At 46.0% G+C, this 14,850-nt stretch overlaps 1 long non-coding RNA gene across 1 annotated transcript in view; it reads left to right on the top strand.

Moving 5' to 3' along the window:
• LOC106631224 (uncharacterized) overlaps positions 1 to 14,850 on the top strand; it is a 317,186-nt gene that overhangs the window by 275,279 nt on the left and 27,057 nt on the right. Inside the window, exons 21-23 of the long non-coding RNA XR_008732814.1 lie at positions 6,200 to 7,902; positions 9,931 to 10,053; positions 11,810 to 11,940. This is a non-coding gene — a long non-coding RNA (uncharacterized LOC106631224). The remainder of the gene's footprint in view (positions 1 to 6,199; positions 7,903 to 9,930; positions 10,054 to 11,809; positions 11,941 to 14,850) is intronic.

Raw genomic sequence — 14,850 nt, 5'->3', positions numbered from 1 at the left:
TCTGAGCTGCAGGAGAAAATCCCTCCTTGAACCCCTCCAAAAGGTGTCCATAAAAGGTGCCTGCAGCTCCCTGGTGCTGAGGGGACGGGCTGGTGCATGGAGCTCCTTCATGGAGAAGGTGTGATATCTTCTCCTACAGAGTCCCTTTGGCCAGGACCAACTCCAGCATGATGCTCTGCAGGGACTGGGAGTGCTGAAGGCTGAGATTTGTCTTGCTACAAATCCTACACACTAGGTAGGAATGACTACTTACTCCAGGTTTGAGGGTATTTTTGAGTTTAAAATGACCACTTTGGAGGAGAGCCAGAAAATGAGGAGGCAGCTGAAAAGGCAAGTTGGCCATCAGCAGGGGAAAATAATCCCTCCTGATTCCTGCAGGTAGCTAGAAGTCCCAAAGCGTGGGATTAATGTCTATATAAGTAAGGTGTAAACACACTCAGTGGCAGTAGAATGCCTGAATTCCTTTAGCCCTCTTACAAATCCAACCTGTTCTGGAAGGATTCAATTATTTCTGAGATCTCACCTTAGCTAGGGATTAAGTGACACCAAGATCAGGAAACCTATTATATTTGAATCTGTGTAGGTACTTGCTGGGCTGTTTTTGCTGCAGGCGGCATAAGGAAGATGCAAAGCCTTAATACATCAGCTGTCGGGGTTACCATGAGGCCCATTCAGTTTTTATAGCCAGTCACTGGTCCCTTTAGATTCTGCTGAAGCAGCTGGAAGTTGTAGTTTCTTGGCCAAGAAAAAAAGGGAATGTGACACATCCCAGCATGTACAGGGAACTGGAAGAGTAACGAAAAATATCTGATGTTGCCTTGCATTGTGTGGAGATGTTTGCTGCAAGCTCATCAATTATCTTCAGGATCAGTCAGAAGATACTGCTAATTCCTTGGCCCATTTCTGTGACGGTTGAAGAAAAAAGCCCGATTGTCAAGGCTGGTCTGGGAACTGTTCTGCTTCTGATGTCCTGCACTGTGCCTCCCACCATCGTGGGCATGTCAAAACCTGAGGACGAGTCCCCCCAGTTGCGGAGTGTGTGACGTGGTGTGGGAAGGCAGGAGAGTGGTAACAGCAAAGTCTCTGACCTAAACATAAGGAAAGGGAAAATAGCAGCTGAGTTATTACTGAAAACAGAAACACATGTAAATTCTACCTCGGCTGGCCTATGCTGGGTAGCTTCCAGACATTTAATTGGCTAAGACAGATATATAGCGCTATCACTATCTGCTGGGGACCCATATAAATCGTCAGTGATGGTTTCTTTTGCCATTTCGCGTAGCCATGTTTGGTGGCTTGAGTGTTACAGAAAGGAAGCAAAAATACAACTCATCCTGTCGAGAGCTGCTCTGTATTGTAATTGCCGTATCTATAAGGAGTGTCAGGGTTGGATTATTGGAGATGTCAGAAACAAAATGGGAGAGATTAAACAGCCACAAAGAGCTGCAAAATGAGGAGGTAATTGCACTTCATGAGAGTGCAAAGATAACACCGGGAATGTAGATCTCAACCAGCGGTGTGTGGAGCTGAGGGTGCATGCTTGGTGTCTCCTAGTCTGTAAGTGCGCTCCTGGCAGCTCGCTGCGCTGCCTGGCCTGGGGGAGCTGCGTGCTCAGCGAGCATGGCCCTGCTGAACGTGCCAAGGAAGACACTGTGCTCCTCTTGCAAGAGCCGGCACGGAAGAAAGGTGAACTCTGCTGCGTCACGAATGCACTTCAGCAGCAGCGTGGTACCCTGCCTTTTAAATGAAGAAAACCGCTCCCTGCTGAATACTAAAGCAGAGAAGATGCACAAGTGATTCTGCAAGGAAGGGTTTGGACAGGCACAGTACCTCCAGATGTAATGGCAAGTGTGCTGCCTGGTGTGCCATGCTACACCCCTTGGCACGGGGCCGGTTCTGGGCTTGTCCACCACCTTCATCAGCCTCTCAAATGCTGCCCCAGATGAACCAACCTGAGCTAAATGAGGTCGGGAGGAAGCCGTAAGATCTTTGAGGAGAGAGGCAGAGCATGAGCTTTTTGTCTTCCTGCAGATGCCAGCTACCATCCATAAACCACTCAGGCAGCAGGAGAGCTCTTCTGGCTGTCATTTATCTGCGGTTGCTTCTCATTACTGAAAGCCTCTATCTGCAGAAAGGCTTCTGAACACCGCTGTACTGATACTGGACAGATGTATTTGTTTTGTCTCAGCTCCCGTTTTCTCCATTGTGTCTGCATGGCACTTTGGGGGGATCTCTAGACAGGCTGCAGACCAAGGCTCGAGGCCTGTGCAGAGCTGCCTGCGCAGCCAGAGGATGTCTGTGATGACTTATCTACTGCAAGGGGCCATTTAATGTCCCTTTATAATTGATGGAGAAAAACAAGCCCCTCCAGGGTTCAGGTTACTCTGTGGCTGTAAGGTGAGTTGAACTGCCCTGTGAGGCTTCCCTGGGCTGTGCTGACTGTGAAGGGAGCCAAAGCGTCTCACTTGCACTTCAATAACTACGAGCAGTGAGATGAATTTGACCCTAGTGTATGCCAAGCTGTACGATGGAGTTGTTGAGCGATCTCTACTTTAGCAAACCAGACAGTGCAGCTGCCCTCCCAATTCCTATGTGAACCACCTGCTAGCCCTTTAAGGAGCTGCTCCCAGGACCATTCTCTAAGAGTTATATAGGCTTACTCTTCTCCCTGTCTGAGATAAACCACTTTTTCTGTTTAGCGTTTGGTCCTGTTATTGTGATACTTGAGCCCTTGAGCATTAGTCTCCAGTGAAGCCGCTTGTGTGATGCTGCAGCAAGGTTGAGGGGTGGCATCATCTCTGCTGTCCTGGTAAGGAGGTGGGAGTAGCCTCCAGGTCAGGAGTAAAAGTGTGAACAAGGGAATTCAGGCATTTGATAATCACTGAAATCATCTTTCCTGTAAGAAGTCAGGGACTATGTGACATGGCAAAAGTCAAACGGAGAATACAGAGCAAAGGAAGGTCTTGCTCCTCCCTGTAAAGAGTTAGCAGAGTCAGCGTGACCTGGTCTCCTGCTTGGCCGTGCTGTGCACTTGGGTACTACTAAGCCAAAGATGAACTTCGGTGTCTCTCTTCTCATGGGGCACAGGTGTAAGAGTTGGAGTGGAGCAAATGGCTATTTCTAGCAGCCTACCATCTTGCCTTCCTCTGAAAGTTTAAGGGAGGTTTTTTTCTTTCCCTGGAGGGAAGAGGTCAGCATGGCTTTTCTACACGTGGAGGAGGATGTGCACTGTCTTTATGAAATATAGTTTGTTTGTTTGTTTGTTTTCCCAGGAAGCTTTGTGTTTGATGGAGTAGAAGTGTGTTACCTCAGGTGAGATTGTTTACTGGCAGTTAATTGGTATCTGCCTGGGTCCAATAACTGCCTTTTCATGGTGTCTGATTAACCGTCAACCTAAACTCAGGATACCTCCCCTGGCATAAGTAGAATGGGCTAACTGAGGATCCAGCCCAATTAGTGTAAGTGGCATGGGTTCTCCTTTGCATCACTGTTCAAATCCTGTAGAGCTGAGCTTTGCAGGAGAGCAGGAATCTGGCCACACGCCTTTCCTGTGTTGTCAATTTGAACGAATTGATGTTTGATGTACGTAGGTAGCACTACCAAGTCAGCTGAAGTGGACAAAGGTTAAGTGTGCACTGCAGGCAATTATCCATTAGTTTAAAAGCTCCTTCGTATAATATTTACACATTGAAATGCCAAAAATACTGGACATGATGACAGCTTTTGCAACACTGTATAATTCATACATTATAGCTCTGCTTTTCATGTTTAATATTTCAGAAATAATGGAACACATTTCATCAAGAAATGCAACATGTGAAATAAGTGGGTATAAATAAACACTGAACTGAAGCAGAGGTCTCCATTCCTTGCTATGAATCTCTCCATAACTTTATAAATGTTCTGGGATATGTGATGGAAGAAAGTCTTTGAAATGATAAGCCTGAGATGACTTGTTGGTAGAATTCTCTGCAGCTCACATGGAGAGGTGAAATCATGTTCCCATGAGAGGGACAGCATCGCCCTGCACTGCTGTGACAGCAGCATTTCTCCTGCAATCTCTAGTGTCTTCAGTGACTTCCCTGTCAGCGATGTCTTGTAGTACCTAGAAAATCCAATTTACGGTTGAAAGGATTAATAACTGGCTATTATCACACATTACCTGAGAAAATAAGTCTGTCTTGTGTGTATTAAAAGAGTGATTCTTGGGCATCAGTGTGCTTGGTGCTTGTGAAACGCTCCTTGAGGATTCATTGGTGCTTGTGGTCAATATGGTATCTTCCAGCAGAGGCAGTAATTTGGGACACAGCGACCTAGAAGACCATATGTTCAGGTGCTCCTCACCTTCAGAAGCTTTGAGGCTTTGGGACTTTAACCTCCACCTGCAATTTCCTCGAAACCAGTTGTTTACAACGTCAGGATGATATTGCAAAGGCTCATCGTCATCTCACGTCTTGATCCGTGGACAGACTTGGGGGGGAGGAATCCAAATTTTAAATGTACGCATCTCTAAATCCACCTTAGAGCTGTGGGCTTGTGCTTGGCTGATTTATCTTACTTTGAATGTGTCCTAGTTGCCTTAAGAACCACTGTTGAAACATTTGAATAATCATAACAGTTCAGGAGGCCCAGCTTCATGAACAAGGAAGGCAAGAAAGGCGTGCTAAGGCCAGGTCACGGGGCCACCTGGGACCTGCACGTCCTATCCCACTGCCACGGTGTAGCTGTTGGGACAGTTGTCATCTCAGGTGGGATTCACCTTCTCTAACCTAGAAGTCTGATACTGGTATTTCTCATTAAAGCTCAGTCCTGAAGTTATCTGAGCACATCGGAATATCAGATTTCACTTCTCCCTGCAAAAGTAGTAGTTTGCATGAAGAAGTTGCAAATAGTAAATCCTAAAGGGTCAGGAAACACCACAAAAATGCAGTAATTCTGGGAATGTTTATTTAAATCACGTCTGCTCTTCAAGCCAGTTTCAGGACTGTTGGGGACTGTGGGGCTCGGTAATGCTGCAGTCAGAAATTGTGGATGCTGAGGCTTATTTTCACCACTCTGGGAGTATAAAAAAAAGGGTAGTGTAAGTGAGAATTAGCTTTTCCAGGCTTTAATAGCTCTCAGTGTATTTACTGTCTATCTATGATCCTTCCATAATCTTTGGAAAGTTAAGGACCCTGATAAAATACCCAGTGAAATCAATGCGTTGTTTGTACACCTCTCCGGGCACTGGGTGAGATCCAACCTAAATACCCAATCTGCATTTTCATGAGTCATTGCAGGAGCAGGGAACATACCAAGACAGGTATAATTTTCAGTTTCAGTGTGAATTTTGCTGCCTCCACTCTGACTCTAGCCCAGTCGATCTACGTTTCCATTACGGACAACGTTGATCTGATATCCCTATGGCACATTGCTCAAATTATATGCGCGCACAGTAGTCATAAACCATTTTCCAATGACTCAGGCCTTGATATTAAAGCACGCATGGTTCACGCATCTGCCTTATTGTAAATCTGCTGGTGCTTCCACACAGACTGCTCAAGGAGCAGGAAAGACACAGAAACATCTGTTTAGAGTTTTAAGCAGTTTGTTAGATGAATTCAGCACCTGGGTTTCCTGCGGTGAATCAGCTATGCTCTCCTCGCTATGTGTGAGGAGCGAAGAAACACAATACTCCTGGGGACCCACGCTCCTCGCTTCGTGCTGGATTGCGCTGGGAAATTCTGCCGTGCCAGTGGGAACCACCTGTGCAAAACCTCCGAAAGTAAATAGGGGAATAGCCCCGTGAGAGGGGAAGGTTTACTCTGCTGAATGCCAATAAACCAGACTCTTATCTATGGAATTGAGCCAGCGGAGAACCTGGCCTTTTTAACTATTATGGGTTATATTGGCAGGCAGTGCCTGCAGCCTGCACGCAGTGTGCCAGGGGTCCGGCTCAGCCCGCGTCAGTCGGTGCGGCTGCTTGCACTGTTGCATGGTGCCGTCCTGTGATGGGGGGGCTGCTCCCGGGGTATCGGCAGTAGTAGTGTGCTGCTGCTACACACAGGCTGTGGTGGTGTCTGTCTTACCGCCATCCCAGTTGCCTCCATGATAGTACCCACTAATGTGCAGTAATTCTGAAAAAATCACTGTATCTGGTTAAAAGGTCCCAGTCCTGAAAAAGTTTGCTTCCCAAGCCCTTTTCTCCCTTCCCCCACAGCTGAAAGGGACCTCTTTGGTCTTGGTGATCATTGCACAACCAAATGGAAATCTCATTTTGGGAGTTCCTGGCCATGCTGTGAAACCGGTATGAGGGGCTCAGCTCCGGAAAGAAGATGCAAAGCAGCTGCACGGTGACAGGTTACTTCTGTTCTGACAATCCTTTCTTTTCCTGCCTGTGTATAACATGTTAGATATGAGTCGATGTCAAGGGCTAATTTGCCACAGCGAGGAGATTTTCCATTTAAGTAAATTCATTTTTAACCTACCCAGGGAACCCAAGATCACATCCTCTCTGCCTGCTGAAAGGGTCTGGTGTATGTGGAACAGAAGAAATGGGCTCGTGAGACAAACAGTTGGGTTGCAATAACATGTTTTGTTCCTTGCTAAGTCTAGGGTCAGACTGTCTAAACAGTGTGCTAGTGCACTTGTGCAGCAACCCTGTTGTGGTTTAACCCCAGCCGGCCACTAGGCACCATGCAGCCGCTGGCTCACTCCCCTGCTTCCAATGGGGAAAAAAGGTAAAACTCGAGGGTTGAGGTAAGAACAGTTTAATAGCTGAAATAAAATAAAGAACAATAATGAAAAGGAGATAAAAAAGGGGGAGGAATAAAATCCAAAGGGAAGGGACAAAACCCCCAAGTGATGCAGAATACGGTTGCTCACCACCATCAGCCAGCTAACTCCCCCCGGTTTATATAGTGAGGGTGATGTTCAGTGGCATGGGGTAGCCCTTTGGCTAGTTCATGTTAGCTGTCCCAGCTGTGTCCCCTCCCAATTCCCCATGTCCCTCTAGCCTTCTCGCTGTCAGGGCCTGAGAAACTGAGAAGTCCTGGACTTAGTAAAAGTATGACCCAGCGACAACCAAACCCATCAGTGTGCTGTCAGCGCTGTTCTCCACCAGATCCAGAACACAACGCTGCACCAGCTACCAGAGGAAAATTAACTCCATCCCAGCCGAAACCAGGACAGACCCATGTACAGAAATACAGAACCAGAATAATTTCAGCTGTGCTTAAACATGCTGTACCTCACCCTAAAGCCAGCGTACAACGAACTGGCCTGTGGAGTCACCGGGAGCCCCCAATTTTTGTCCTTTTAGGGCTGGAGTCCTTGGATCCCTTTGGGCTCATCCCTTCAGCTAGCAGCAGCGTGCAGGGGGAAGCAGGGCTGTGACCGTCCGGCGCCTGCCCACCCTGCTGCGAGTGACACAGACCTGCCGTGACCTGGGCATCGTGTGTTTTGTCTCACGTTGTTACAATAATCACTAAGCTATTTCTCTCCCTTTTCAGAATGATTTTGATTATTATGTATAACAGCACGTGGTCTCCAGTGGATAAAAGCCTCTAATTCTATTTTATCCAACTCACAGAGCAATCTCAGCAACTGGCTGTTGCCTGTATTATTCAGTAGCAGCTATGGCGTGTATTATTGCATATGATATGAAGGACTTTGTAATAAAGATTTAGTGTTCCTTTAATCTGTCTGTTCTTATATCATGTTCTCCAGATAATCCCCTACTCCACCATGTACTATTTAATAATTCTTTTTCTGCCAGTCTGTTCTTCTCTTTCATACAGGCGCACGTGCCCACCTGCCCTGGGACGTGCTTTCCATCGTCTCTCTTCCTCCGCAGTCTTCAAAGTCTCAGGTTTCCATGACTGTGTTGTTAAAAGGAAGAACATTTGCTGCTTGTGTGAATTTGTGAGTAACAATAAACTGTCTTCTGCTTAGATCCCGGCCTTTGGGCGCACAATAATGACTGTTTTCCCGGACGGAGGCCAGGAGGCAGCCAGGTCTGGCACAGCAGGCACTAGCAGGGGGCTGGTGGTGGCTCTGGCTTGCTGCTGATGGGGTTGTCTGACCCCAGTGGCTTTGTGCCTCTTCTTTCTTCTCAGCCGTTGCACGGGTGGGTTGTAGCCCTTCAGGGAAGGGGCTCTCCTGGGGGGATGAGCTTTGGGCAGCAGGGGTCTGTGGTGTGCAGGTACCAGGGAGGGCAGCTCTCCCAGGGGTCTGTCTTTGGTAGTGGCTGCTCCGCCGGGGCTGAGCAGGAGCAGAGTAGTGGAGCTGGGAGCTGGGGGGTGTTTCATGCCAGGGCCAAGGGGAGGGGGAGGGGGGACTGAGCACAGTGCTCTGAGCCTGCCCCACTTCAGGCGCGGTGGGCACCTGGTTGCGGTGGCTCAGGCAGGGCCACCACTTGTGTGCTTCTGCACAGCAGCCCTCTCCCAGCACACACCATCAGCCACCTCCGAGCAGCACCTTAGGGCCAGGTAAACCACAAGGTGTGTCCAGACCATCGTGGTGAACCTGCAGCTAAAAACCTGGTAATTGACCTTTTCCTTCTCTGAGTCCACATACATAACCACTGGCTTTCCAATACCTGTGGCAGTGAGGCCTGCATTTGTGACAGCCCAGGGCTTCTCATTTGTGCCTTCCTTGGAGCAAAGACCACATAAAGAAGCAGGTGATCATAAATCAGGACATGGGTTTTTCTGGAGTACTCCTTCTCTAGCCGGGCCTGTCTTGCGACAAGCCAGCCGTACCCATCGCACGCTTTCTCTGCTGCTGTGAATTGGGGCTGTTAAGTTACACACACACACACACACACACACACCCCGAACAGAACAGGAGAGATGCGAAGGGGAATGTCACGTGAAAGGAGCAGTGGAAGAACATAAATGGGAAAGCAGCATGTCTGTAATGGTACCATGCTTCACTGCTCGAACGTTGCTTACTTATACTGCAAGTCATGTTTTCCTGTAACTAACTATTCTACAAAACCTACTAATGAAATCATGCTGGTATTTCTTAAAGCAGGCAATAATGCTGAACCAAAGAAGACATGAAAAGAGTTCTGATCATCTATTAATAGTGTAGCAGTCCTATTTTGAAAAGATCCCCAAATTCATGTGTGGTGGCATTAAACACTAACCTCCTTAAAGAACACTTAGTGCACCTTAGTAGTATCTATTATAGTGTATGGGATTTTAATTGCTTTATTATAAAAGAAAGCAATATTCACCCTTTTATGAATTTTGATTTAATGACTTTAGCACATTCATTATTAGTTCATTATGGTTCTGTGGAATTGAGGCCTCCTGAGTTAAAAGGATGTCCCCACACTAAGCTGGCCTCAATTAAAATGTAATCATATTGTGGTTAATCTCAAGGACTTGCTCTATGAATGCAGGGGTAGGCAAGAGCAAGAGGCAGTGGGGGGCACAAGGAGGAAACACGAATGCAGAGGCAGGGTTTGCCCTGGCAGAGAGCTCTGTAAGTCCACTTTGGAAAATGTCCTGGGCTCAAATCTGAAATCTCTTGCTTAGCTCAACACATCACATCACATGCTTAAAGCCACAACTAGAACTTCTTGAGATAAATAAAACACCACTGATCTTTGGCAATAGAGGAAATTTATGGTACTTTGGCTGGTTCCTCATCAAGGCCTGGAGCCAGCCAAGGTCCACAGCAGAAGGAGCATTGACAGTCCCGCAGGTATCGGTGCGGCTCGGGGAGGGGGCTGGAGGTAGGTTCTTGCACAAACTCCCTGCCGGGCTGGGGCCCGTGTGCGTGTGCAAATGGGAAGGAGAGGGAAGCCCCTTGCAGAGCAAAATGCCAGAGTTGAAAATGCTACAGGACATGCTGATATGTGGCTATGAGTGGAATAGCAGGATTTCTGGGGAAGGGCAGCTGTGTAATTAATGGTTCTGCTTCCGTCCCCATGTTGCCAAGGCTGGAGGCACAAGACAGCCCTCTCCTGTTGAGCCCTATGCTTCCATGTTTGACCACAGGGCCCCGTTAAGAAAACCAGCAAGTTGTGATGATCTGGAAGAAGATGAGAAATTCAGCTCACAAGTAATTTGGTTGAAATATTCCCTCTTTGATGTTTTGCCATACTGAACAGTATAATAACTCTTCCAGAAGAACGCTCCAAACAGAGCTATTTTGGGATCACTTTTCTCCTTTAGCTTTTATCCTGTGGTTTTCCTGTATCTTCTTTTTATCTCCCACATCTCATTGAAAATGTCTCAAGCTCTCACCAACTACTTCTGATGTTTCAAGATCCCTTCAAGCTTAGATCCTGGGTATAAATAATAGCTCTTGTTAGTAAAGCTGGAGTGCTTTGCAACGACTGTTTGAAAGGCTTTATGTTGTATTTTTTTACTCTACAGTGGAGCCAAACCTGGAATCCACAAGGCCCAAAACTGAGGAGGATGGGGAGAGGCCAGATTCTTCTGTTGCAAAGCAAGTGTTTGCAATGTAGGGGTCAGGGAGGATTTCCAAATAGCTTCCCATTTGGAAAAACATCCTCAATGAGTATAAAATTGAGCACAGTCTTTGGTTTCAGTTCATATTTTGATGTAATCTGAGCTAAATAAATAGTTAAAAGAAAAAAAGCTTAAGGCCCAGAGAAACTAGAATCCTGCTTTCACATAATGTCCTTGTTAATATAAAGTCCAGTAAACATTTGGGAGAATGGCAATTTTTAGACTCTGAAAGGAGATGTTTGTTTCTGTAGAAGAAAGTAAATTAGGTCTAAAAGGTCAGTTATCAGGAGCAACCCTCACCAGATACCATGCCATGTTGTTTAATTATTATGAAAGATAATTACCATGGGAATATCAGTAATGCCAGTAATGTCAATATTTCATAAAGCTTCTATAGATTACAGGAATAAACTGGAAAGTGTTGTATTTCATGAAGTAACAAAAGCTGTCTGGGGGAAATGATGTTTTTATGACAGTGACTTAGGCGTAGAGTTTTACACCATCTTTTCAGTCTGTAGTGGTCTCTTCATCAGTTTACAGCTGCAGTGAGTCTTTCGTTTCCCAAAATTCACAAGTCTCTTTAAATCACTATTATATGCTGCTGATGAGCAAAGGCCAGATCAGACCCATTAGCTTTGCCAAAGGAAACTCCATGCTCAGCAACACTGGCTCTGTACTCGGGAGCTGTGGAGTTCACTAAATTGAGGCACATCCCTTTGCCCTGAGAAGTTATCTTTTTCTTTCTTAGGCCATTTAGGGCATTATCTTGTAAATGATTAATCACAAAAGACCCAGCCACTGTATTCTTGCGTTGAAAATACTCAGCACTTGAAATACAAGGTCCAGAGAGAAAACAGCTTAAGAAATGTCTTCATTACTCTGAAAATATGTCCATGTTTCTGAGAGGAGCCAGCTCTGGCACCCCTGCAGAGTTCCCAGCTGTGAAAGCTGTAACCTTTGGAGCAGTTCAGTGGCCAGTCATGTTCAGCACGGGCACAAAACTGTTGCTACTGACAGAAAATAAGAACAGCCCCAAGAAATTAATGGGGAGTGCTGTGTGATGTACAACACATCAGAAACACTTTGGTTCCTTGTCCCAGCGCCCTGCTAGAGGGGCTTTTGGGGTAAGTTCAACCTGTCACTTGTGAGACCAATCCAAAAGCAAACCTGCAGAGATGTAACTCACTACTGCTCCCCTGTCAGTACAACAGTAATTTATCATTCACATCAAGACAACCTCGTTGTCAGCAATGTGTTTGGTTGCTGAACTGATTTAGAGAAAGAGACGTACCTCAGAGTACAAGTCTGTTCAAGTGGCTTGAATATTTCTTTCACTTGTCCAGCTTCTGCATGATGATGTTCCTACCTCTGGATGTAGTGGTTGCCAGTCTTGTGGCTTCTGAGATGTCTGTTCCAGACCCTCATGGTGTGGGTAGTAAGGTGGATGCTTCTTCCTACTGAGATGCACGTGCAAGTAAGTGCATGACTCTTCCCTCCCCCCCCCGAAAATACTCTTGCAGAGGAAATTTGGATTACATATATTCCACGTGCACCTTCCACGTGCCACTGAGCAACAGCTGAAGTCATCCAAAGAGAAATCAGTATCTCACACTGCATGAGTATGTGAGGTACACAGGGAGCTCCCTGTGTTTGATGGGCTTAGAGGAGCAGGTAGGGAAGAAGGTGCTGGTGAGAGGCAGATGCTGTCAAGCACTGCCTGCTTTTGATTACTTTGCAAAGATGAGTAATCAAATCCCAACAACCTTTCCGCACTGTAGTCATTTTTGTCTTTCCCCGGCGTCCCTCACCAAGCACACACATACCTGCACTTTGGTCAGTAGAGTGCAGCCTGTAAAGCAATTTCTATAGAGAGATTGTGCTGCCTTCTCAGTAAGTTTGAGAAAGGTAAAAATGATCATATTATGGGTGCTTTGGTCATGAAGAGAAAATGATGCTAGATATGAACAGAAGAAATTCCTCTTATCCCTGGGAATTTTTAAGCATTAAATTAATTCCCCTATCTCTTGGCGTGTTAATGGGAAGGCTTTCAGCTCTGTGTTAGGCAGAGGTCCACATTTGCATTTAGATGGAGCTATTTTAAGGACTGTAGTATATACATAGGGTCCTGTGTCCCATTTACAATAGAACCTGTAAGATAAAATTAATATCTAGTAAGTGGTTGTTTTTCCAGTTTTGTTATAATCTGAACCAGTAACTGAAGTGGTATAATCTGACATAATAAATACTAGAGTAATTCACTTGAGAGATATCTTATCTACCCACAAGGAGGAATACACTCCTTAACCAGTGAAGTGGGTTATATTTTTTTCCCTTTCACGAGATAGCCATGAAGTACTGCATCCAGGGCCATGTCTACCAGCGATACCCAAAAGACTTTTTTTTTTTTTTTTTTTTAACTGGTGTAAAACAACCTGCTGCCTCACGGAGAAAAATGTTTTTTCCCCTCCATACAGGGAACCACGGCAGGGTGGTGGAACCTCAGATCCTTCCACTTACCTCTGCCCTGCAGACGGGCTCTCGTGGACATTTCCCACGCGTGCAGGGGTCCGTGTTGTCATTGCTGCTGGTTTTGCTTGCAGCTGATTTCTAGAAACACCCCGAAAGGCTGGTTCCCGTAGGACTTAGGCAAATGCTCGATGCTTCTCTGGGCTGCTGCCCAAGGGGGTTGCTGTCTGCGGCAGGGTGATGAGTGAAGCCCAGGTTTGGGGGTTTGGCTGGGTGTGCACCGCCCTAAGTGTTATTTCTCTGGCAGCTGCCAGGGGGATGAAGGGGAGCCCCGGCGTATGGGGGGTGATGGGGTTCCATGAGAGGAGTGAGGAGCCACAGTTTCATCTGCCATGCATTAATTCTGGCGGCAGGGCTAGGGTGAAGTGGTGATGTAAAATCAATGGATTTTGTTTCAAATCCAGTCCACTTTCACTGACATAAATCAGTCATCAGTGTAAAGCCTCTGCATCCAGTGACACAGGGAAGCCCTGAAATAATTCATTCCTGCCGCTGAAGCCATGCAAAACCACTGGTCACTTGATGGAGCAAGCACCCCCAGGTGAGAGGAGCTGCTCAAGTGCCGCTGAAGGGGCTTTTAAGTGATACTTCATAAAATTGTCCTGTTGAGCTAAAAGAAAAATTTTGCTGATTTTACTGCCTCTGTTTTTAGGCAAAACTCAGCCAGGATTTCGCACTAAATGTGCTTTACCTTGCAGCTCCCTGTCAAAGATGGAAATGAGATTGGTCACTTAAGGTTACTTCCAAGGCTTGTAGTAAATGGATTATTTTACTCTATAGGGAATTCTTAAAAGCCACTTTTATCCTCATGCCAAAAAATTAGAACGTTTGAACAAAAATTTCCTGAAAAATTACAGTCCCAAACCCTCTAAACTCAAACCATGTTTCAAGTTGATTAAACCCTTTTCTTTGCAAAGTTGGAATGTTTCGTATTGGTGTGACTCTTGTGTTTCTTGAAAGTTATATCTTACGATGGCTATGCAACGAGACTATTTTTAAGGAAGTTGCTACGATATCAGAAATTAACATGTTTCTATAATATCAAAGGTTGTTTTGGCTTTTCTCTAAAAATGAACGTCAGTTAAAATTGCAAAGTTGGTGCAAGAAAATTCCCATGCAGCAAGTGAGTGCTGCCTAACGGAAAATCCTTGTGGGAAGGATTTGGAGTGTCGTGGGGCTCTGTGCTCTGTCTCACCAGAAATTACTCAGATGACGGGGGGAATTAAAAATTTATCTCCCAAGAACACATTATCAGCATTCCCAGGAGCTGCACCTAGCAGAGGCTTGTTTGCCAACTCCTGTTGTTACCTTTCATGCTGACAGCTATGAGAGCGCTTCTATTTTAGGGGATGAACAAAATCATCTGTTTCCCAGTCTTTCTGAGTGCCCCGTGCCTTCCTGCTGCCTGCCCAGACCCAGCTGAAGCACTGCTGCTGCTGGATTGTGTCTGCAACCCCAGAGACCAGGTCCCAGGCTGAAACCTTGATCAAATGGGTTTTTTTGTTGTTTTTTTTTTTTTTTTTTTAAAGTGACACCCCCCCCCCCCCCCCCCCCCTTACCTATTAAGAATCGGACTAGTGAGTACCAATCCTCCAGTCTTACATCAAAGATCAAATGAGTGGATGGGAAAAGATAGATAACAGGGGAAAGGCTTGTTTTGGACTAGTTTCCCTAACAAGAATGGAAGAATAGTGAGACATGTCAAACTGACTTTTACAGAGCAGGTTAATACCAGGTACTTGTTTATCCTTGGAGATTCCTCAAATCCAACAGATTTCAGCATTGCCTAATGAAAGCATAGGGAAGAGCAGGAAATGGAGCATGTACAGTTCAGAGGAGGGGAAGATGCAGATGAAAA

The sequence above is a fragment of the Falco cherrug genome, chromosome 1, assembly GCF_023634085.1.
Source record: "Falco cherrug isolate bFalChe1 chromosome 1, bFalChe1.pri, whole genome shotgun sequence".
Taxonomy (NCBI): domain Eukaryota; kingdom Metazoa; phylum Chordata; class Aves; order Falconiformes; family Falconidae; genus Falco; species Falco cherrug.
This window is presented reverse-complemented; position numbering and strand designations above follow the sequence as displayed.